Raw genomic sequence first — 25,554 nt, 5'->3', positions numbered from 1 at the left:
GCATTCCACAGAAAATTTTTCTTTTAGCCGCATTTAACTGTGCTCTAACTGCATTACTACACGTAACTGCATTACTTTACTGAAAACTGAGGCAAACTGTTCCCTTTGTTCTGGTGCCATACTAGCACCACCTCTAACTGCTAGTTCATTTCTACGGCACAGTAGCACTGTATCATCCCTCATTCTCTTTATTTACTGTTCCTTCAAAGCAAGTCAGCTACAGCAACTTTTGGCCAACTGTCAGTCCACTTAATAGGCCACATTAGTTATTTACAGTTTAGGTTTAATCCCTTTTACCTATCAGCTCTGCCCCTTCTTTCTACTCAGCAGGTCCCGCAACTATTGTCAAAGATAAAATACCTCCAGATACCCTCAGCTGCAAAGCCTTCATCTTCGCATCAACGCGCAGCTCTCAAATACTGTACGAATTACCACAAACCAAGCAAAAACCCACATAGATAAATCAGTGTTCCCTCTAGAAAACACAATTACCTCTTCAGCAAGAACAAGTTTCATATAAACATCCTTATTTACTGCTTTCTACTTCTCAGTCACCTCAGTAACCGCCAGCTGTTTGGCTTTCTGAAGCTTTTCCCTCAGCTGGCTCTGCCCCATTTACCCTCAGCAGCTAGCTCTGAGCTGTCATCAAAAGTAGGGAGTCTCATAATGTCAGCTGCAAGGTTATTAGTTTATTCATAATGCATAGTTCCCAAAAGGGAACTAAATTGCAATCAAATCCACCATCGTACAACAAAAGAGCAAATTCTCTTCACCCAGAGAAACCAGGACGGCTCTTTCCTCACCCAGGACAAGCCTCGGGCAGACTCCTGGGCCCACCACGGCTTGTTCACCGCACCCACCCACCCTGGAAGCAGAAGGAGGCAATGGCCGGCCAGGCAAGCCCAATCCACTCGGAGGCCCACGAAGCCAGCAGGGCTGCCAGGAGGCGGCTGGGCCACTGCCAAGGCCCTGGCTGACCGAGGAGGTGGCGGGGAGCTGCTGGTGAGACAGGGCTGGAGTGCGAGCTAGGAGTGGAGTCAGGCTATAGCAGTGCGAGACGCAGCCACACGTGATGGACAGTGCCGCCATGGATGGCGGGACACCGCAGGCGGCTACGGGGGAGAGGTGTGAGGTACAGGTGGACTCCGCAGAGAACTGGGGAACTGGAGGGGAGCAATGAGGACATTTTGGGGAGTACGATCTTGCAAAGCCAACATCACATAGGTTGTTATTGTTATCAATATTTCCATAAAAGGCCAAGATCACCTAGGTGATGGTATCAGAAATTCCAGATTTGGGTACAGATATAGCAAAACAAGGACTAATGTGGGAAAAGTAACTAGGGGCAGGTTGCTTTTTCAGGAGGACACTGAGGTAGAGAAGGGAGGACAGCAAAGCAGGGGACCAGGGAAAAGGATAATGCGTCGTGCTGATCATGTGCCTGCTGCCGTCAGGGGGTACCTGTCAGGCAGCCCTGCATTTCACCACCACAGCTGGAGCAGGACAATAAAAAAACCACCCTGTGCTGATTATATTGTAAGGGCCAGGCCTGCTCCCACAATCAGGAATGCCAAGGCAGGTGCTGGGTGCTTCCCCTGCCTGTCCAGGGACCACCCAGACAGATGGACCAAGCATCCTGGTATCACCACATCGGTGCTCGATCCAGGCCTGAGGGCATCAACAGTACCCACCACTTCACAACATTATTACTGTAATTCTTGTTGGCATATCTCTGTGGAAGTACACCCATCACTGTTCCTAGGATTCACAGCAAGATTGGTGCGTCCAAAAGATGCTGGACTTGGTGAGCGCGCACTGCAGAGTCTTACGCTGTGTGCTGCACGTGTACAGTAGGTACACTGGCTCCGAGGGGCGTCAGACCGGCTGAGCGCATGCTGCAGAGCTGCATGCCCAGGGAATGTTTCCAGTTATCCCATCACACAGTCAGAGCTGCTGTTTCAGACAGCTGCCAGGTCTCAAGGAGGCCTGGGGCTACATGTGGAGTCTTCAGACTTCACGTGGACACAGTTTCTAGAAATGTCGAAGAAAGCAAGTATGCGGTGGACTTCTATCAGCTCCCCGCTTCCCCACCCCTGAAAACATGGGATTATTCAAACAAAATTGATACATTTCGGTTCTCTCGCTTTTTGAACTCCTAAGCTCCATGACAAAACGTATTTTTAATATTCCCAGGGATATTAAATCAAGTGCCTTGGCCCTCAATACAAAAGTTCTCACCATTACTTATGTTACAGGACTTTACATTGCCTTTAAGCTCCAACAGTCTCCAATGCTCTTCCCAGCTCTTACTTCTATCTGTGTACTCAGACTTACATGTTTCCTCCCCAGACCACGGAGAGAGTTTTAAGAGTTCCCACTACTTTTTCCTCCTAATCTTCCAAGTTAGATGACACTCCATGACTTTTTAGTTCCCTCCTCTCCTCCCTTCTTTTCCTTGGTCAAGTGTTGAAGGAGTGGGAGCAAACTCTCCTCTTCCTCAAATGAGCTGATAATGTTTTATTCCCTATTTCTCTCTCTTCTGATGTACATTGTCAACTGCACCTGACCATAAAGGAAGTAAAGGAGAGTTTTGCTTGATTTCTGTGGCAGTCTTTATTGACAGCTTTCCAGAAGAAAGGCAGGTGGGGTCAAGCAGAAGCAAAGCTTCAAATTTTCTAGAGACTGTTTATGCTAAGTTGCAAATAGCACCAACAAATTCTAATAGGCTTTAGCTTTAAGCTGCTGTGAAACCTTCTGTCTGTAACATTCAGGCCTACAACATACCCTAATGCCAACTTAGCTGATGACTTTTTAATCAATGTTACTGCGTTGAACAGAAAGACTCTTTTCCTCTAAGTACTTCTTGCTATATGAAAGAACAATCACTGAGCTCTCCTTAAGGGAGGAATTTTTCCTCAATCAAAAATCAGAGAACGTGGCCAAAGCCTGAACCTTGGATCTATGTGAAGCTGAATTTCTAAAACACATATTCTGGACTTACGGCAACCTTGAACCAAGTTACAAATTAAATCTTTATGATCCCTCAGAAAGTTCGTAACTCAAATTTTGTAGTCCAGAACCAGCCAAAACAACATCAGTTTTAGTCACTAAGAAGTGTAATACAGAACCTAAGGTATTTCCTCATATTTTTCTTTTATTGATAGGTTGTTGCAGGGCACTCTGAAATATACCAGTAATTTAAGAAACAAGCAAACTAAAATTTATTTCAGTATTTGTTTTGGTTATACTCTTCACTAATGCAATCTGGGGAAAATGGTTTGCACTATCCTTTTTTCAAGATACAATCTGAATGCATTACAATAAAAACTTTAATTTACTAGCATAGTTTTACAGAAGATAATTTTTACAGCTACAGGTTTTATGAATTCTGAATGTGCTCATCATTAGCCAAATCACATAATAAATAAGAAGAGCTTTTAAAGGACACTAAGTCAAAAGTCTCAGAACATTTTCATCAACAAAACCTTGTAATACGCTTGTCACCCAGGTATTACTGACTTTCTAGTGTGAAAATTAACACCTAAATTTAAACACTAAAAAGAAGTTAAGTGACTTGCTCAAGGTCCCACAGTAGATAACAGCCAAAACCTGAGCTCCATGATTCCCAGAAGCTGAACAAGAAGCCTGTGCACTTCTGCATATCTGAGGATTGTGAAGTCTTCCCATAAACAGGAAGGGGAGAAAATAAACGCGAACAAGACGATGTCCATTTCCTTAGTGAACAGAAACACTCCCAGATTCCCTGAAATGCTTTACGACAAATTCTCAACCATATAGACAATTCGTTGAAACTGGATTGACAGCGGCTACAATTTCTGACCTTGATCTTAGCATGGAAACAGTTTTTATTCTGTGAACTTTAGGATTGCTGTGTTAAGCACTCTTTGGAAAAAGACAAGCTGGCAAAATTTAACCACTCATGTTTCATCTATGCACCATCTGCGTAAATAACAATCTCCATTTGTCAGAAGAAATTAAGACATTGCTTTTGTATGACTGCAAAAACAAGCTGGCAGTTCACTCAGTGATTAAAGTACAATAATTTGATGCACTTCATGCTGATCACTGTTATATTGTACTTTTATTATATTTGTTGATACTTTAAGCACTCCAAATTGGGCAAAAGAACATAAACTATAATATGCAGAAAGCAAACTATTATTTGAATCATCATGTATGTTTCTCAGTTTGAGTGAAGTGTTTATGAAACACTTAAAATCTAGGGCTAGATCTTCAGTTTCTACAAATCAGTGCTGCTCCATTGGCTTCAGTGAAGAAACACTGATTTACAGTCCTTGAGGATCAGACTTATAATACTCGTTCATTTTGCTATGGTTTGCAGAGGTGGGAAAATCAAGAGAGATTGTAATATTAGATCCTTACAAGTACAGAGATTTTTAGCTTGTAGATGTGCTGTATTAGAGGAATTAGAACCAACACCTGTGAAATGGGATGCAGTTCCTTTCCTGGAGTGCAGGAAGGACTTTTAAATATTATAGAAACTAATACTTTGCTTTCTTATGCAGGCAGTCAAAAATAATTTCTTACCATAACACCTCAGTAAAGTCGCTTGACTAGATTCATTTGAAAAAAAAATTACAAAACTATCCAGCCATACGTAGAAAATGTTCATGCCACAACAATTTAATCATCTCTACTCACTTCCCTTGTGCCATTCTCATTCTTTTATGTAATTATTTACTTATTTCTGTATTTGTTTGCAGGATGTGTGAAGAACTACATGAATTTCTCTCCTACTATTTTATATCCATTAGCTACAAAATTATAAAATATATAGAAATATTAACTGGTTTTTTTTTGTAAATTATCCCAAACATCCTTTATGCATCTAGATTTTTCTGGACATTTTGGTGCCTAGAATGATTGCAGTACTGTAGATTTAAATCTTATTAAAATTACTTTTCTTATTCTGTTCTACACCAGCCTGATACATGCAGGCTTTAATGCCTTTCTGTTCTGTGCTAGGATCTACCATATATCTCAATGAGAAAACCCACTACAGTAGTACAGGGAGAGCTATCTTACATCACCAGCTGTCCTCCTACTTCCTTTTAGAGATGAAACGAGGAGATAGTCCAGTTCAGAAAATGCAGATGTTCAACTCTCACTCCCAAACCACTCAAGTTCTGTGTTAAGGCTGGAAAGTTTCTGAAAAGTTCCTGCTCAAAGTTTAAACAGTGGGGTTGTGTTGTGAGTGTTTATAGACTGCAAACTGAACAAATTGACCAAAAAGAGAGCTGAAGAGATGACTGCGAGGTTTTACTATCTATCTGGATTGTCAATGAACTCTACAGCCAGAAGAAGTTAAATAATTTGATGTAAACACTTCTCCTCCCTTCTGCTAGAGCAGGAACTTGGTAGTCAGCACAGAATGATAGTTATTAATGCATGTCTTGTCGCTTGTCTGAGATTTGAAGGTCTTTGAAGACACTGGGAAGGAAGATTTACTCATGTTAACTGGGACTAATATTAGATTTCAACTGCAGATGGCAGCAAACCCTCAAATATATCTGCAGTCTCATCCAGGTAATCTTTGATCCATACACAAAGAAGAAAAAACATGCTTTAGCATATTAGAAATAAACAAAACTGTATTTAAAAATGAAAATACATTTGCTAAATTAGAGGGTGACATGGCTCACAGAAACACGCAGGATTTTTTAGAAATGTCCAAATGCCAGTGGATGATGAGAAGTGACAGCTCCCCCAGTGAAGGTGTCAATCACTTGCATGAAGAGTCTCAGAAGAATGACAGTGAGCATGGGCTGTAGATTCTCCCTGCCTTCTGTCAGGCCCTCTAGCAGTCTCTGCAGCTCTGCAGTTAGCAGCAGGAGGAAGGAAGTCTTGTAAAACAGGACGCTTACATGTCCTTGCCTCATAATTTAATTCAAAATAATCAGGGGAAATCTACTGGGGACACTATTATTGAGAGAGACAACAGTCAAAATGGAGCCAGCAAAATTTCCCACCAGGGGACTGGCCTCAACACCTACACACTGGGAGCAGACCAAGGGGAGGTAATGCACATCTGCCTTCCCAGAGGAAACAGAAGATGTGAGAGGGTGCATGCACCCTAGCAAGAGATGGGCTCGTAAGGAAATCGCCGAGTTGGGGGCTGCTACAAGTAGCACTGGCAGGACCCTGAAAACAGAGGGGGAAGATGATCTGAATGTATCTGAACCCAGCAGCTTAGCGGGTACATTAGTGAAAAGGTGATCTCGAAGAACAAGGAAAAGATTCACCCCAGGATACAGCCTAAACGGTGCTTTTCTAGACTGTTATTTCCAGCAAGCCTGAAATTGGACTTTGAGGACAAGCTTGTCTCATCAGTTAAACATGTGGCTTTTTGTTTCTGTACTTTCCTGAGAGAACTTACAGTAGTAGAGATACGACATTCAATCCATCACTGAAACAAGGAGCAATGAGACAATGTAGTTGTAGACAGTGATCAGATCAGGTCTCACATTTTAAGCTACATGAGGGGAATTTAGGGCTCATTTTTATTACCCTCTCACCCTCTCACCCAGAGGGAGCCCCGGGCCCAGGCACCACTGAAAGGCAGGCCAACAACTTCTATTCGTCCATGCTGTTGACTAACTTTTTTCACATTCAGACAGGCCTATACAAGCCTATCCACTCTCTTTTAAACTGTTACGTACTAGTTATAGGTAATTATTAGCAAAGTTAATTGCTCTAGATTATTTGATAACATGTTTCTTTATTGTCTTTTCCATTCCCTTTTACCTCAGCTCCTACCTTTGCCTCTTATGTATACACTTATCCCTTTCCCTAAACAGTGGGTATTTCTATTTAAACTTCCTTTAGTTTTTATTTCCTCTTCTTTCTTAATGGCTGGGAGATCACAGGAGCTGTACTTTAATGCACCTTACCCATGGTGCAAAGCTTTATCAAAAGGCAACTTGTGCATTGAAAATCCAGTTTGATTCTAGAAATCATATAACTGAGGGCTTTAAATCCATCAGCTGAAAAACAGGCCTATGGGCTGATTCTTAGCACTTATGCATGGTTTCTTTGTAGGTTTCTCAGCACCAAATACATCCTGTTACGTGTAAGAAGATAACAAGTGGAAAAAAACATTGAAGTCAATCCCAAAATTGCTACTGAAGCTAGTGGAGTGAGGATTTCGTACTAAATCTGCAACCCAGTGACCCTCTGACGATTGGTGTAACAGCTTACTTTTTTTTTCTTCCCCAAAGGAAAGGAAAGCATGCTGGCAGAAACTCAGCAAGACTTTGGAGTTGCTCCTTCCTAAACAAGCTTTCTGCTTTTAATCCACTTCTTGTTGGTACGCTGCCTCAGTGTGACTCCTGAGGATTGAGCCCAGCAGCAACTGAGACATAAGAGCTCTGTCCGACCATGCCTGACCCCGGGCTCTTCCCGCAGCCAACCCAACATTTCAGTGCCGCTTCTGGAAGAGGAGGAGCGTGAATGAGTAGCCATGTCTTTTGGAAACAGTTACTGGGGTTTAGCGTTCTTTTCTCTAGGAGTGATGGGAAGAACAATTCAAAAAAGTTTCCCTTGGAAATGTCAGGGCCCTGAGGGCACCCATTGCCATCACCTTAATGGCCCTGTCCAGCCTCATCTGGGGCCTCCGCCACCCCTGCCCATGGGCCCAGGAGCCCCATTTCAGCTCAGCCTGGGGCTGTCAGTGCCTGCCTGGGCTGTGCTGGAGCAGTGCCAGTCTCCCACCTCTGTCTCTGGCCCTGCCTCTTGGATGCACATGGACCTACGTTGTGGGCAGCCTCTCTCCTGGATGGACCCTGTGGTCATATGTTGTAGCTTGTTTCCAGTCCTGCCTCTGGCCCTGCCCCTTGCATGAACTTTGGACCCATGTTGTAGCCTTGTCTCTGGTCCTGTCTCCAGCTTCCTCTGCTTCAGCTCCTGATGGGAGCCTCTGGATGGTCCCTGGCCCTGGTTCGTCACTTTCCATATCACGGGCTGTCATGAACCCTGTTATGGGCCCCGGCTCTGCCCAGCATGGTCAGCCGCACCCACCAGTGAAGGCACAGCCTGCACTGGGGTCACCTTCCCATAGGGAGCAACAAGACAAGAAAAAAGCAAGAAAACTATTTATATTTGATGATGAAGAGCTAGCAATGTTGCTTCCTTATGAGCTCTCTGAGGAAAGGCAAGAAGAGCTTACTCTTAGCATTGGAGTATGAAGACTGTTGTAGGAAGGACTTGTAGTGAATGGGTAGTGAGAAACAAGAACTCTGAAGCCTCACTGGCATCTTTGCAGGTCATCTAGTCTTCAGTCATCACTGTTTGATATGGCATATTCCAGGCACAACCCAATCTGCATCTTGAATAACATCTTTAAGGCTCAAAATAATTTTATTTCCATCTGCATGTGTAGAGTTGAACAAATTGGTTGAACTCTAGAGAAGTGACAAACAACTGTTTGTACTCACTGGATGGTCCTGTGAGACTACAGCTTCTTGAGGATCATTAACACTATTGTCTCTACGTTGAACTTGCACTATCTTGTTTTACAGCCTTTATCATTCTGCAGGTTACAGACTTATTCAGTAAATACCCAAGGCTCTTTTGGGAAGGAAAAGCACATAATATAACTTTCATCAAACCTTCACGCTGAATCCTGGCAGTCTTCAGATATGTAGCTTTCCCTCAGTCTCTCATGGCAACACGTTTTTTTATATCTTTCGTTCTCTCCTCCAGTATGTGTTTTAGCAGCAATGACCTTTTCCATATCTCTAAATACTGCCTGCAAACTGCTAGGGGCCAGTGCAAGAAACAGTGTGACTTTTTGGCTGCAGGACTCTTCCAGAGGGTATTCATTAGGTTGATGTGCTTTGCATTTTGAAAAATAACTCTAAAATGTGTTCTGCTTAGAATGCCTTTCCCTAAACTGAATTAGATGAGCCAATAATAACACAAAGAATAATGCAATCCACATGCACATCACAATATTCCCTGGGAAAACTAAACAAAACCAGAATAAAATCTATATTAAAACTGAGCAGAACTGATGCAAGGGTTTTTGCTGCCCTAGGCAGATAAAAATTGCTGTCCTCTTTCCTTATCAGTACTCGCTCTCTTTCAAAATTTTCCACCCTGCCCTGTGCAGCTGTTACCTCTTTGGGCTCTGACAGATGTCCTCTGGCAAATCTTGTAGGGAGATCTAAATCCTCAGATATCTGCACTGTCCCTGTGCCGGGGGATGCGGCTCCAGCAGCAGCAGTGGGAGAAGGCAACGTGTGTCTACGTTTCTACTGCCCTGACCAATAGTCTAAGCTATTAGCATGAACCCAAGCAGTGGGCACGCTAACTAACCAGAATTAACAACAAAGGAAAAAATTATGCCTCAAAAATAACAATACACCTGAAACAGTGTTAAAAACTACAGTCTTGCTCTTATTGTGTCAGTCGTTGTCCCTTTAGTCTTTGGCCCTCAGTCACCTCGTTTACAGCATACATCTCTGACATGACAGTTGAGCAGTGCCAACTCTAGAACTGATGAAAGAAAAGGTTTCATGACACACATAGGACACATACAGATGTCAGATTTATCTCACATTTGTCACATATAGCAGATTCTGGATATACAAAACAGGTTCCCACTTGCAGATTTGCAGATTCAAAATGCAATGACTTTTTTTCTGAGTTGCCACAGACTTCTGAGAAAAGTTCCTTAAAGTTCCTTGAAAACAAAACAGCTGGTTCCTTCTGAAACCTCCAGGGTCTTTATCAGAGCCTCATTACAACACAAATTAATGGATTTATCCACAGGTACTACTGGCTGTGAAGAGCAACAGAAGGGCAGCACATGCCTTCCCTAGGCAACATGTTTTGAAAAAAAATCAATTCTGATACTCCCATGTTTGTAATTTCAGTATTATTTTACATTCTAAATACAGTCTGTGAGAGTGGGTAAGGTAATTGCAGGTTTTATTTTACAGTATTTCCTGTGTAAATGTCATTGTTTTTTTTATTATTCTTACCAAATCTTGCAATTTTTTCAGAATAACTCTATGGAAATTATTTATAAGTATGAATTGATAAATAAAACAGCCTTAGGGAAAGCTGTGGTTTAGTACGTGTGAGACAGTAGATACAAAGAAAATATTTTCTCAGTATTAAAAAAAATATTCAGTATACCTTATGAAAAATATTCAGTATATCTTATATGCTTTTCAAGCAAAATGCACAACTCTCTTAGAGACACATAATTAGGTTCACTTTTAAGCATTATTTTATACCAGAAATACACATAACGAGTGTCCCTTTCCTTTTCTTTCTGTTTTGTGCTTATTTACAGTTAACTTATTTTATATGCAATTTATTTATGTATGTTTAGCATAAGCATGTTTATGCATATCTGCCGGCACTTTTTAAAAGGAGGCCTTACAGTACCAGGAAGCTACATTGCTCACAAGGTAGATTTTCAGAAAAATCTGACTTATTTAAAGCTGTCAGCATTTGTATGTTCAAGGCTGCATCTAGTTTTTGCCTATAGACAGTGAGTCAGAAACACAGCCAGGCCTGCAGTCTGTAAGAAGGTACACAGGTCACAGAACACTCTCCCTCCCAGGACAACAAAAGCTCTGCTTTTCCCGTCATGTTGCTCAGTGGCTGACAGCATTAATGTCTCACAGACTGCGGTGAGGCGCAACTGAGGAACATGCTTCTCTGGGGTTATCTTTCAAGCTCAGTGGACACGTACCAGAGGCCCACAAGCACTGCCTCTGGGAAGAGAAAGCACCCAGCAGGAGGAACAGAGCAATTCACACATAGCAGAGCTCTTGTCTCTGGCTCCTTTCACTTCCATACTCTTTCACCCAACAGAGAAGATCTTTAAGTGAATAAACCACATCACCCTGAAATTCAATTCCCTGGTAGCTTAAACCAACCTAAATTGCCTGCTTTCCTGACCAGAAAGGGAGGTGGTTCAGGAGCTGGACCACTGGAAAATTACTCTTACTTAACCAAAAAATGTAGTCATTTTTTGGCTGATCCCTGTACCAACACAATTTCCACAGCTGTGAATGCCTACAGGAAGAGGTGCAGGAACATGCAGCCAGGAAAGAGAAGAGAGGACTGCAGCAGCTTAGCCTACGTAAGCTTTGACTGCCACAAAACAGTTTTACTTCCAAGATTATTTAAGCCAATACAAGTCAGATGCTGCAATTCTGCCCATAGCTTTGCATTGTTCTCTCATACTGCTGCCCATAGTGTTCATACTGACCTTCTGACGAGTCAGTTTGGAAGGCTCACTTAACAGAAAATTAAATTAGAAAGAAAAATGTACAGTTCTCTGCCCCTTTCACTCCCCAAACTAGCTCACAATGGGGTAAGTAAAAATCCTGTTCCAAAGAAAAGAAAGGTGAGAGTGTGCAGCTGACGGAAGGAAGGAAAGGCCACGGGACTGTAACAGCACCAACCTCGCCTGACTTCAGTCACTGTGGAGTTGCATACCCGAGCTGAGGTTAAATGAACACCTTAATCCAGCAGAAACTGGCACTGCTACCAAAAGAAGCAGCTCTGTCCACCACCCAGCTCCTGCCCTGGTGCTGGCACAGCCAGTTGTGCTGCCCCCCCGTAAGTCTTATCAGAGAATTGATCCAGGTTAAAAAAGCCATCTTTTCCAAGGTGAGTTTTCAGTTGGATCTGTTCTTTGATCAGGTGTGCAAATGCTAAGAAAAATCATTTTGTACTCAAGATTAAAAGCACCAATTCTGAAGAGGATGTGCTGTATTTTTTATAATAAAGTGCAAATTCAGCGCTGAGCTGTGGAATTTTTGGTACCTCTCTGATTTTGCACTGTCTATGAAATGAGTACATTTAAAGGGCCTCCGCAGCAAGAACTCTGTGACTAGAGTTGCTAACAAAACTAGATTCAGAAGTGGGACCTTACCGTCATGTGCAAGGAATACCTTTGAAGATTTTTTAACATCCATTTCCTAAAATTTAACAGCAACAAAAAATCCATTTGGGTTTTTACATTAGAATGCAATATTAAAAGATATTTATCAAATAATGCAACTATGTATTTGCTACAACTGTAAGCATACTTGAGGCATTTTATACTGATTACTTCATCATGTATACTTACATTAATTTCATTGTGTTAATGGTCCAGTACATTTCTTATTACTTAGCTGTATTACTCTCAACTTCATTCCTCAAGGATGTATTTAAATAACATTAACACAGTCTATCTACCACATATTTATTTTATGTTAGCTATACAACCCTCCTCAGGTAAAAAAGCAGGAGGTTAGGCAATGAACTGTGAAACTAACTTGCACAAATAAGTGACCTATATTTGCCAGAAAATTTTCATTGCTCTTCTTTCTCTACAGAGAAATTTTAACATGTTCTGTACTTTCCACCTATGTGACTTCCATGAGCACTGTGTAGGAAACAGTCCCACATAGTATCACAAGATATTATACTTTCTGTCTCAGAGATGAAAAAAGATGTGTCTGATATTACCTAAGGGAATGTGCATAAATCAAAGGGTGCATGATTATACGTACTGACAACAGGATGTGCTTTTCTTGATATCTTCGTATGTAAACATACATCCTTCCATATTGCGTACTGATGCAAAGGATTTTCCAATGGAACTTTTTTCCCTGTTGCCAAAAGCAGCTCTGAGGAGGAGCTCTGTAAACTCTGAACTCCTGCACATGAACTCAGCACAGCTAGAGCTACCTGCTGCCTGCAGGAATTGAAGTCACCTCAACACAGCTGACAAGTGAGCACAGTGTCTGGCACACCTGGTGAGCCTGCCCAGGAGCAGCTCCCAAGCAAGCCACAAGCCGGTGGTCAGGCAGCTGTGCGGCGAGACGGGAGGCACAGCACGCTTTATCTTCAGCCATGTCAGAGACCACTCTTTCTGCAGAATATAGAACACAGAAGAACGTCACATTGATATAGGTAGACATATAAATATATAATTCCATAATTATGGAACTCCACCTTGAAGTTCTGTACCTCAGCTCCTCAGATTTTCAATACACTTCATAAAAGTCACTTCCCAAAGTTCTCAGAAAATTCTTCTAAGTCTCCTAACTCCTGTGATTTATAGCTGTATATTTGCCCATCCTTTAAGTATCTGAACTCCAAATGCATGACCAACAGATCTTTTTTTTTAAACTGTGCTTTATTAGTTTGAATAAACAGTTAAACTGCATAAGTAACACGTAATTTTTGAAGTCTCATAGTATTACCAAATAGAAATGAATGTTCCCTTTAACAAGAAAATACATTCACTAAGACTATTTCATGCCACGTTTTACTTTGGAATTTGGGCATCTTAACTGCATCTATACAGTCTGACATGCTTTTTAACTTTTAGTTTTCAAAAGTTGCAAGTTAGTTACAGTCAAAATCATTATACCTATGATTGTATATCTATGTCCACTTGCTGGCATTTCAGCCATTCATAAACTCAGAAAATTACTGACGTTATTGAATAGTGCAATTGAAGCTTTCAATTTGTTTATTTATTTATCATTCGGGCAAAATGTATACACACATTAACTTAAGCCATTGCCTCTTTTTCCAGTAGTACGTCAGAAATCAAGTTGAAGTCCTTATCCATTATTGTCTTCTCTATATATATCAGATGTACAATTATCAGAAGACACAAATTACGTGTGTCAGTGGGAAAGGACATTATTTTCTGTAAGAATAGCTGTAAGTGGGTGGATGGCTTTAGCCATGACTGAACAAACTAATTTGTAGTATGGTACAGCAATGAGCAATCAAAGAGCAAATTTGGGAAGCCTCCAATTGTTTGTGCTAAAACTGTGTGGGCTGCCTCAGACTGGGGAGAGATACAGTCTTGAATTCATAAAAATTTGCTTTCTCTTCTTCTCTCTGTTCATAGAATCACCGAATCATAGAATAGTTTGGGTTAGAAGGGAACTTTAAAGTCCAACCCCCCTGCAATGAAGCAGGGACATCTTCAACTAGATCAGGTTGCTCAGAGCCCCATCCAACCTGACCTTGAATGTTTCCAGGGATGGGGCATCTACCACCTCTCTGGGCAACCTGTTCCAGTGTTTCACCACCCTCATTGTAAAAAATGTCTTCCTTATATCTAGTCTAAATCTACCCTCGTTTAGTTTAAAACTATTACCCTTTGTCCTATTGCTACAGGCCCTATTAAAGTCCGTCCCCATCTTTCTTATAAGCCCCCTTTAAGTACTGAAAGGCTGCAGTAAGGTCTCCCCGAAGCCTTCTCTTCTCTAGGCTGAATAACCCCAACTCTCTCAGCCTTTCTTCATAGGAGAGATGTTCCATTCCCCTGATCATTTTCGTGGCCCTCCTCTGGACCTGCTCCAAAAGGTCCATGTCTTTCTTGTGCTGAGGACTCCAGATGCAGTACTCCAGGTGGGGTCTCACCAGAGCAGAGTAGAGGGGCAGAATCACCTCCCTCGACCTGCTGGCCACGCTTCTTTTGATGCAGCCCAGGATACGGTTGGCCTTCTGGGCTGCGAGCGCACATTGCCGGCTCATGTCCAGCTTTTCGTCCACCAGTACCCCCAAGTCCTTCTTGTCAGGGCTGCTCTCAATCCCTTCATCCCCCAGCCTGTATGGATACTGGGGGTTGCCCTGACCCAGGTGCAGGACCTTGCACTTGGCCTTGTTGAATCTCATGAGGTGTCCAGGTCCCTCTGGATTGTATCCCGTCCCTCAGGTGGCCACTTCTTTCAGACTTCAGATGGACCTGGCGGTTACCAGGCCTGACATAAAACCATTTTAGAAATAACATGTGCTGGAAAGGATTAGCGATAATCAGTGTGAATAAGCCATGACCAGACAGGGGCTTCATTTCAGCCTTTCCGGCCATCACGTTTGAAAAGTGTTATCCATACCATAACAGGCATTTGCAGGATGCTCACACTTCGTTGTTTTGCTTCGGTAAAGCTTCTGAACTCCAATTATGAAAAATCGGGAAAAAAAACCCTGAAAATAAATTACCAATAAGTGCAGGTCTATCAAAGTATTCCGAGAATCCCTGAATGCTCCTGAGGCCCCCACGGGCCGTGGGTGTACCGGAACACGAAGCAGGCAGAGCTGCATGTTTTTCCACACAGACCAACTGAAGAACCCGCCACACTGGCAGTCATTCAGAAAGGACTCACGGGAACCTCTCAAACTACTTCGAGAAACATGTCAAGTTTTAGCAGCACTTGGTGAAGCAGGCGGGTGACACCGAGGGACGGGCCGGGCGGGGCCGGGCCGGCGCTCCCCGCCCGCCGCCCACCAGCCGTCCCGCCGCCGCCCCGCTGAGGCCACACCGCGCCGCGCGGGCCGAGGGGAGAAGCAACCGCCGGCGGCAGCTGCTGTGGGCGTCAAGGCGCATGCGCGCACTTGGTCGGCACGGTGGGGCACAACGGGAGCCTAGCAACCGGGGGGCGACCGTAGCAACAGTCCCGGGCCGGCGGGCAAGGCCGAGGCGGGCGCCGGGCGGGAGGATGGAGTCTCCTCCCGCCTCGTCCCGGCGGGCCGCGGCCCTGGGTAGGGCTGGCTCCGTGGCGCGCACGGAGTGGTTGCGTTTCTGCCTCGCTGTTGTGCTGGGAGAGCCTGGAGCTTGGCAGCGGGCCGAGCGGGAGCGCGGCGCCCGCCTGGGGCGACAGGCCGAAGGGGCCGCCCTGCGCCCCTCGCGTCGGGAACGCGTCCCGGGCCTCGGGCTGATGGACGCTCCTGTTTGAACCCTGTCTTGGAGAGGGCTGCAGTAGAAACGGACACAGAGGGAGCGAACGCCTCTGAGAACTTGACGCTTACAAGAAAGGGCTTATTTAAAATGGTAGTGGGATTGCATTTTGTGCAATGAGTGGGATTTTATGGTACTGTGCTTCCCCTGTGTAGTCAAACCTCACAAAGGTCAGTGCGGCATCTCCAGAGAGGTCCTCTGGAAGGTAATTTTTCATTTTACTGCAGGTGATGTGAAATGACCTGTCCCTAGCATGTGGGCGGGCAATGTTTGTTAGGAACGTAACTCCTGTGTAGAAGCTTTTCCATCATCCCGGGTCAGCCTGTAAGGAATATACGCAGGAGAGAGAACTAAGGTTTTGCTGTGGCTATTTTAAGTCTGGCTGAGAACTTTCATATTCACAAGCATCTTATGAATGAATATGAGCACCTTGAAAATAAGGACTGAAACCCTAATGTGTGGCTTCATAAAGGAAGCCAGTGTTAGGAATAAAGGTTACTTCTGCTCGTAGTAGTCACTGCCATGGATACGTTTCAGATTAGGCTGTTTCCTGAAGTGCTGGCTTCAGGTACGATGCAACACTGCAGTCCTGTGGGGACATAATAAAGTTGTTTTCTAGATGAAGTCAGTTCAGTAACCCTGGATGCCATCATTTCTTCTACAGAGAATACAAAATGTTATTCATGGGTGTCATGCGCAAAGAGCTCATTCTGGCTAAAAACTTACTCCATTTGCTTCCTTTTGTCCTCTTGATAGCAGTCATATAGCTGTTCGTTGTTAAGGTAGATGGACCCAAGGGTTACCTCCATATCTGTCTACTTGTTCACATAAAAATGATATAAAAGTAGACACTGAACAGAAGTAGAGCAAAGATTGATCTTTCTGGGGCTCTCCCCAGGTAGTCTGTACTGTGAAATGCCAACTGTATTCTGCTCCTGTCTCCAAAGTCTTAGACTACATATTAATATATAACCAGTCTAAAATGGGCACAAAATTTCCTAAAATAATTCCTTTTATTGTCAGTCAAGGAAAGAAATAATTCATTCACCATGGCCCACCAATGTTCACTGAGACAGAGCAAAGACAGCCCCAGGTTATTGAAGTGACCTAGTTTCATCCTACATATTCACCACAGAGCAGCATTAAAAATTCTTTGACAAGTCAAAGAAAGACTGAAATTTTAAAGTGGTAAATAGGAAGTTTTACAGCAGGAAGAGGCAGCCAAATAACATGGTTACTTTTAAAAAATATTGTAATATTACCTTGAAAAAACCTGAGTAGTTTTTATCACTGCAAATGTTTGCAGAGGACAGTTCATTGGTAAACAACAGTTCCTTCACATCCCTAAATGGATTAATTCTTGCTTGTATGGGAATCAGGAACGTGAGGCTAACATGGTGCCTCAGCCAACGTTATCAGAGAGATCCCAGCTACTTTGTGGGATCGGTCTTTCTATTGTGAATTTCCTCTGCCAAAACCTTACAAAAAGAATGGAGAAAGTTTATGATGTCAAGCTGCAACCGTTTTTGTAGTGTATCAGTACAGTATTTAATATCTTAGAAAAACACCATTTCTGATATCATTTGAGGCAACCTGAAAAATATTTTTTTGCTTTGGATTCTGTCTGTAATGGTAACACTAGTATCCTCCCGGCCTTGTGAGCAGCTGAGACGTCTTCTTGGTATAACCCTGAGCGTATCTGACTTGCTTCATGGCTGTACACAGGTGAGGTTGTAGAGAGGAGCCCTCTTTTAGTTTTGTCCTGCATTTTTCTGTTGGCAAGATAGAGCAGAGCAGGTGACTTTCCCAGTACCTCTGTTGTGAAGGATTGTTTAAGACAATATTTTCATGATGAGAAAGGTTGTATGTTAGAAACCTTAATTTAAAGGCCTGGTTTAATCTTGCAGATTCTGGGTTGTCTAGCAAATATTATAAAGGGCTATGAAGCAAGTTCTCTGCAGAAGGAGGTATCTTTCATCTCACATGATGATTTTATATAAAAGCATTTCTGCTGTCTTGGTCAAGCTTCACTTCAGTATTATCCTGCACAACTGTTATATAAAATTCTTCTGTGTTATACATACAGAAAGAAATCTGTCTGAGAAAGAACTCTTTGCATCATCTTTCCACCTCCCACACAGACAGACTTAAAGGAAAAAAGCTTTCCATAAAACTTAATTGAAAAAAAATCCATCTTTTCCTCTTTGCTTTCCTCCTTCTCTTGTTCCTCAAACCCTGGCAACAGAATTACCCCAATTCTTAAATTAAGAGAAGCAAAGGCATAGAAAAGTATCAATATCCTTTAAAGCTGTGTTTTATTAAATTATTATTTTAAGAATATCATCTGTTGTTTCAGATATTGTCCTTTGCTAGGAAAAGGGAATGTTTATTACTTAGGAGGATGAGTCAGGTAGTAAGAGATGTGTTAAAGGCTGCAGGATAAATACCATCTATATTGCTGGTTCACCTAATAGCTACTTGCCAAAAGTGAGGTTCAACTGGTCCTAACAAAAGCAAGGAACCAGAGGGACGGAAACATCAGATAACCCTTTCACAAAACCAAAACGAAAGCCATAAATAATGCAAGCTAATGCCTGTTGCTAATGCTTTCTTTTGAAGCTAGTCAGAATGGATTTGGAAATGCGTTGTTGGAGTGTGTTCGGCCTGGAGAAAGAAGAGAAGGCTTAGGGGGGATCTAACGGCAATGTGCAGCAACAGCTACCTACAGGGGGGTTATCAAGAAGATGGAGCCTTCTTGATAGTGGTGCATGGCAGAAGGATTTATGACAGTGGCCTAAACTGAAACACGAGAGATTCAAACTGGCTGTAAGGAAAAACTTTCTTCGTGAGGACAGTCAGGCAGCGTAGCAGCAGGCTGCCTGGAGAAGTTGTGATGCCTCCATCATTGGAGATTTTCCAGCCCTGACCAGGCAAAGCCTGACCTCACAGCTGAGCCTGATTGAGGCAGGAGGTTGGACTACAGACCCTCTGAGGTCCCTCCTAACCTGAATCATTCTAGGAATGCTTAGAATTACAAACCTGTCTGGGTATGATTACTTTGTATCATAACTACTTAGCAGAAACACACTTGAAGTAAATTGTCTTTTGGTTTAATAAAGGGACTTTTAGCTGACGTGGTCTATTGACTTCATGTCTACAGTTAAGATTCCACGAGAGCTATTCCACATTGTAAGAGCTATTAGAGAGTGCAATTGTTATCAGCCAAAAAGGGGTTTGCTCTGACACCTGGCCTTCTGTGTGAAACCCTGGCTTTTCCTTGCAAGTGGCATGGGGAAGTAAAATCCAAGAAATGTGTTTTGCATATAATAATGCACGAAATTGCTTTAATTCTTAGACACATTTATTGCCTTAAAAAAGAACTACGGAAGAGTAAGTTATGCTAAAATGGATTAACATAGACACATATCAATTATTTCTGAGTGATCCTTTTTAGCAGTCATTTTACCAGAAAACATTACAAGTATAATTTCTTAAGTGATTTGGAATATAACTTTGGATGCATTTCTTTAAAGCTGGTCCATGAATTTTAAGTCTAAATTTATAGTATTTGTGTGAAATATGTTAGTTTTCAAGTGGAGACAGTGGCACTACAGTAGAAATGTTGCAAAGGAGAAAAATAGCTTACAAAGAAAATAATAATGAAAGAAATAATTAGAAGAAAATGATGGAAGACTCATTCATTACCACTGTGAATTTTTTTAAGGTATGTGTGCAAGACTGAAAAGGGATGAGTGACATTCTGCAGTACAGAGGCACTGCTGTACAGAGGTACAGAGGCACTGTTCATACCTGAAGTGTTTGGGAAGTACAGAAAATATCTCAGAGAGAATGAAAGGATCCAAGAAAAGAGAGAAATCTTTGCTTCATTATATAATAGTGAGGTAGTAATACTTGGTGAACATGTAATGTAAAATTATTATAGGGATTTCTCACTTGTTAAGATGTCAAATCTTGATTAAATTAGTATTATGTAATTAGTCCCCTAGATCTGTTCTTCTTCTATACACTTGTCTTGGGATCATAACATGAAACTGATATCAGAAAGAACTTCTAACAGCATTGTAAAAATTGTTTTCTCTAGGTGATACAGATTGAACGGAAGATCTGAAACGGTCTTTGGAAGAGAAGGATGTTCAGTCTCACTAGCTACTCTGGTATCCTGCCAAACAAAAAATAACCGTGTCGCCCATACTCTAAATTAGCTCTACACTATTAGAACTACTGATTCTTTGAAGTGCTATGTGTCAGTTAAAGGGGTTTGTCAGTGGTATTCTGTATCAGCTCTGTATCGAAAACAATGCTGACAGTTCATTTGTTCCTTCTCTAGGAAGAAATTATGTTTGGCTAAGTTTGGATCCTCTAGCCCAAGACTAGTTATCTGGTGAAGCCAGCTTTACCACTGTGCTCACTGAGGAGAAAGAAAATGCAGAAGCTGCCGGAATTCAAACAGAGGTTAATATTCTTCTCTTCAGCCATGTCAAACCCATTCCATTTTTCATACTTAGTTTCTCAAATATGGAAATAAATGGAGCTGCAGAAATAATCATCTCTCCTGAGAAAACGTGCATCTTTTTTGCATATGGCTTTCTCCTCTCTCTTTTATTTTTATAAAAATGGCATGACAGAAGAACATGTTTTCAACAGCACATTACATAAAATATTTAAAGTAATTTTTTATAAATGAATTTTAAAATTACTTGGTGTTTGGCATAACATTTGTTTCTTTAGCGTGGATCTCCTACCTGATACTGAGAAAGACAGAAGTGTGCTACATAGCACACTGTAGAAATTCTAAGACATATACATTGAAGTGAATTTGTATTTATCCACAGGTACAAATGTATAATCAGCTGTAAACCTTATTATTAAAAAAGAAATAAATTTAATTCAGATCATCAGTGAAGGTATTGTTAGCCCATTGATGGCCTATTTTTTTTTTTAAAACCTCTTTTCCAGCCATCATACTTTCATAAGAGAAGTAGTTGAAAATAAGCATCTTAATATTCTTTTTAGTATAAGTTCATTGAATCTGACAAGGCTAAGCAAGTTCTGTCAGCTGCAATTTGGAATTAGATTTTTCTTTCTCCAAGGGGAAGTTTAGCATGGAACTAAATACCATGATGTATTCCCATTTAAATGGATTTTTCTTTTTCCACCACTGAGGGGATGCACCTGCACACTAATTTGGACTCTCTTAGCTATTATGTAGCTCTTTGAATGACACGAAAATATTTACAACCAACCAACAAGAAATGTCCAATTTAACTAAATATTTATGGACTAACTAAAGTAATTGAGGACTAGGATCAAAAATAGGCAGTAGTAGGTTTGCTTCATTCTTCATCATTGAAAAGGAAAATAAATGGAAGATAATTTACAAAGCAAGCACAATGAGAAGTGCATGATAATCCTGTAAGGCTGACTGATAATTCTGAAAGAGCTATTTTATGATGAAAATTGAGTTTGAGTTGTGGGCACTGTTTCTGAATCAGAGGCCTTTATCCCTGAGTGATGTTAGATGAGAATTGAGCAGCTGAATTATGTATTATTATCAAATAAATATTAATTTCTTGCATGAAGAATTGAAATACTCTTTTAATTAAAAAACAGCTGTGTATAGATCTTCCAGTAGTTTTCATACTTTGCATATCTACAACATATCATATTTGCATATCTGACAACAAACTCTCTATATTCTTTCCCCAAATATGAAGTACCTCTTTTACTAGACTTAGAAGTTCCAGATTTCTCAAAAATAGCCTCAGTCTTTTTACTACAAGAATTTTATTTTGTACGAGCATCCTATTCCTGTGCATGTTAAGTAGGTTATAATGTAAACTGGAAATCTGCATTTACCTGTGTATTTACATAGCGTAGTTATAAGCAATAATATACATTAATGTTTTATTAAAGTGGTCTTCCACCTAGGCAAGCACAAGTTAGTATTCTTCCCCCATACATATATGGGTTACATGTGGCCCTGAAAGTCTTCTGTAACACTAGGATATTATAGAGATTTATCTTTTAGAATCAAGGCTTTTTTCACTCTTTCTGCAGGAGATGATCTGAACCTATTTTTATTACAATTCCTGCTCTAGCAAATTTGACAACTCTCCAGAGTACACACTGTATGACAGCTACATGGAGTAGAATCAGTCCCTTATTTCTCAATATCTATTTGGCCTTGCTCTCTGTTTTGGGTGGATGCCAAATCGAGAGCTACTTGCTTCTATGATGGACCCATTTCTGCTGCAGCAGAAGCTCTGGCTTAGACAAAAGCTTCTGAAAGGCAAATGATTTTGCCCTGAATTAAACCAAGTGTTAGAGATTTAAGATGTCTTTATGAGGGTTGATATGATTTATAATATAAATACGTGAAGCTACCATACAACCTTTTTCCCCAGGTAATTTCCCAAGATCCTCTCTAAGAAGTCATTAAGGAAGTGTAGTCTGGCATCAAAAAGCTTCTGTGGCAAATAGTGCAAAAGCCAGCTGCACAGCATATGGGAAGATGATAGAGCTTTCCATAGACATGGAGTTCATTCATTGTAGGAGATCTTTAAAGCACTGATCTGGTTTTAGTGAATGAAAGGTTATCCCCAGTTACTATTGCATGTGCACTATACTTACAGATTTAAAATCTTATAAGCAGAAACCTGACACTTGAAATTACACAGATATACTTCCTAAAATACTTTAAAAGAAGTGAGGGAGTTGCAAAGACAAACTGGACTGTCATAAACATTAGAATTACTGGATTTTCTTCAAAGTTGGGTTTGAATATTACGTTTCAAAAGCCCACAGATTTTAGATTCTAAAAGATTAAGGTGTAATTATTCCTAATAGCTTTATTGTACTTTTTGGATTTTCAGTCTCAAATAATTCAACTGGTTCTGATAAGCTTGTCAAGAAAAAAAAAAACAAAAACCCTTTAAACCAAGATTAAGCCCTATGAATGTCTTACCTGAATGATGTTAGAAAAAGACATGGATAAGTTAACTATGGAGAAATAAAACCCCTAATTAAAACAAAATCAAAAACCTTTTATGCTTCTCTAAAAGGTTGATAAATGGGATCTCTTCTGTTTAACTAGATCAGCTGTGAAGAGAGCTCCTTGTTACTAAAAGAATGAATTATTTTTTATTTCTCTGATTTCCATTCTAAAATTCTCTGAAAGTTATAGTAGGCTTGAAAAACTAGATAGCAAAAATATCTAGTAGAAGTACATTTCTGCATTTGGCTGGTAGAGTCTGGCAAGACTTTTATCAGGTGAAAGCTGATCTCAAAGAAATTACTTGAATTCTCAAAGCTAAGTATGTACCTGTGGGACTGAGGCTATAATCACCACGCTTACTCTAACTGGAGACTTGGAGTGAATTATTTTTCTTGCCCTTCAGGTTTTCTACTTCAGAGACACGACATCACTTCATCACAATCTTTGACTTCAAGAAATTCTTTGTGGAATAACTCTTGATATTCAAATGTTGGGGTTTATTACTTTCCTTGCTAAGTGTTGTAAATATTTTATTTAGTTTAATTTAGTTTCATCTAGTTCTAGTCTTACATATCAGGAAACTTTTAATGTTCAAAACATGGATTTATATGAAAGTTGATAAACTCTGTTGTAACTAGTTCAGCATACAAAGAACTAATAATGATTTCAAAATTATTCTCTTAATATCTAATAGGATATGCTTATAAGCAAGTAAACTAGATTTTATTATAGCGTCCTGGTTTCGGCTGGGATAGAGTTACATTTCTTCCTAGTGCTGTGTTTTGGATTTAGTATAAGAATGTTGATAACACACTGATGTTTTCAGTTGTTGCTAAGTACCCTGTTAGTCAAGGACATTCAACTTAAGGAAAAAAAAAAAACCAAAACCCAAAACAAAACAAGCATTGGGAGGGAGCACAGCCAAGACAGCTACCCCAGCTGGCCAACGGGGTATTCCATACCATGTGACATCATGCTCAGTATATGAATGGTAGGCGTGTTCCAGGAAGTAGCGATCGCTACTTGGTTATCGGTCAGCGCGGCTGGTGAGCAATTGCATTGTGCATCACTCATTTTGTATATTCCATGATTATCATTATTATTTTCCCTTTTCTGTTCTATTAAACTGTCTTTATCTCAACCCACAAGTTTTTCTCACTCTTACCCTTCCGATTTTCTCCCCGTCCCACTGCGGGGGGAGGGGGAGGGGGAAGGAGAGTGAGCGAGCGGCTGCGTGGTATTTGGCTGCCTGCCAGGTTAAACCACAACATATAGTAATTAGGGGCACTTGTAACTAAGAAGTAAAGCGAAAATGAACAATGATGTAAAAAATTACTATCAGTGATATGTAATCTTTATAACTTTGCCCTAGTGTTCATAAATTTCAAAAGATGCTCAAGAGCTTTTTATATGCTGTGTGTGGAAAAACATAGCTCTTATTTGCTTTGTCTAAAATGCCTGTTCTTAAACTTCATAAGCAATAATTTGTAAATTTAAGGACTATTCTGGTCATAGAAATCATCTGTATCTTTTCTCTCACTCTCAAGAACATTTTTCAATAAATTATTTACAATCTTTTTCCATAATAATTAAAAATACTCACATTTCTGTGCTTATAAACTAGCTTGATTATGCACCAAACAGGATTCTACGCCCTTTATGAAATTTATATGCATGATATACTGAAACACAAGTTTATGCTGATTTTGGGAAGAATGTATTTTAGCTTTCAAAGGTAGCCCATTCTCAAAGCAAATTTCTTACCTTGGTCCAGAACCAGCCCTGTGCAACACTAATCCTGATCCCTTCCAAATTTTTAAATATTGTTGAGGGAGTTGGGTTCCTGTCAAGAACTGGGAACATTCTACTGAACGCAAGCTGTGTTGTGTTGATTTTACTTTGAGCATAGTAGGATATTTTCAGGCCTGATGCACTTTAATCCAGTTAGCTGATGATCCTGTAGTCTTCTCTATTCAAGTCAGATCTGGATGTCTGGCAAGCAGGTCTCAAAACATCACCTTTGTGAATAATAACAGTACAGTCACCAGATAATAAGCACGGTTACCAGAACTTACAGGTATAGCAGGTTATCTTATTCAGGGCAGATAAACTTTGCTCTTTTCCCCCTACCCCTCATGGTTTTAGTTACTGTATCAGTTTCAATAGACTACACTACAATCAAGAGATATGTCTCTTGATTTTGACAGGTTAATTGGAAATCAGTAATAAACTCGAAGTGCTCTTCTTTATCCTCCCTTACCTACAACTTTTATGGAACACTTTATAAAATGGAACTTTCAGTCAACAACCTGCATATGCAAATGCATCTTAAAATATTGCAGTTTTCAATACATTTAATTTCAAAAGAAGCCTTCAACTATTTGAAGATAATAAAAACTTTACAAAAGCCATTTTTATTTGAATATTGACACTTGTGCAAAGCTTTTGGGGCTTCAACACAATTTTAGCAAAACCATAAATCCACCACTGCTAATTTTCTGGAAAGATGCCAGTCTATCTTTCTTCCTTCTTGAAGCATAACCAAAATCCTCTCTAGTCTCCAAATCTGTATGCTCAAATCCCCCAAAATACATTGGCAATATGCAGCGATTTGAATTCATATCTGTCAGGGACTAGACTGGCGATAACTATGTGGACCAGAAAATCCTGAACCAGTGTTGGAGATTAATTAGCCACATTCAAAGTAAAACCCTTCAAGCAACCAATCTCTCCATTTCCAATACGGTCATAGTGAGAAACACAGATTACAAATCTTGTCTGTGTT

Source organism: Calonectris borealis, chromosome 3 (assembly GCF_964195595.1).
Source record: "Calonectris borealis chromosome 3, bCalBor7.hap1.2, whole genome shotgun sequence".
NCBI lineage: Eukaryota > Metazoa > Chordata > Aves > Procellariiformes > Procellariidae > Calonectris > Calonectris borealis.
The sequence above is the reverse complement of the archived record's forward strand: the minus strand, read 5'-3'. Positions refer to the sequence as shown.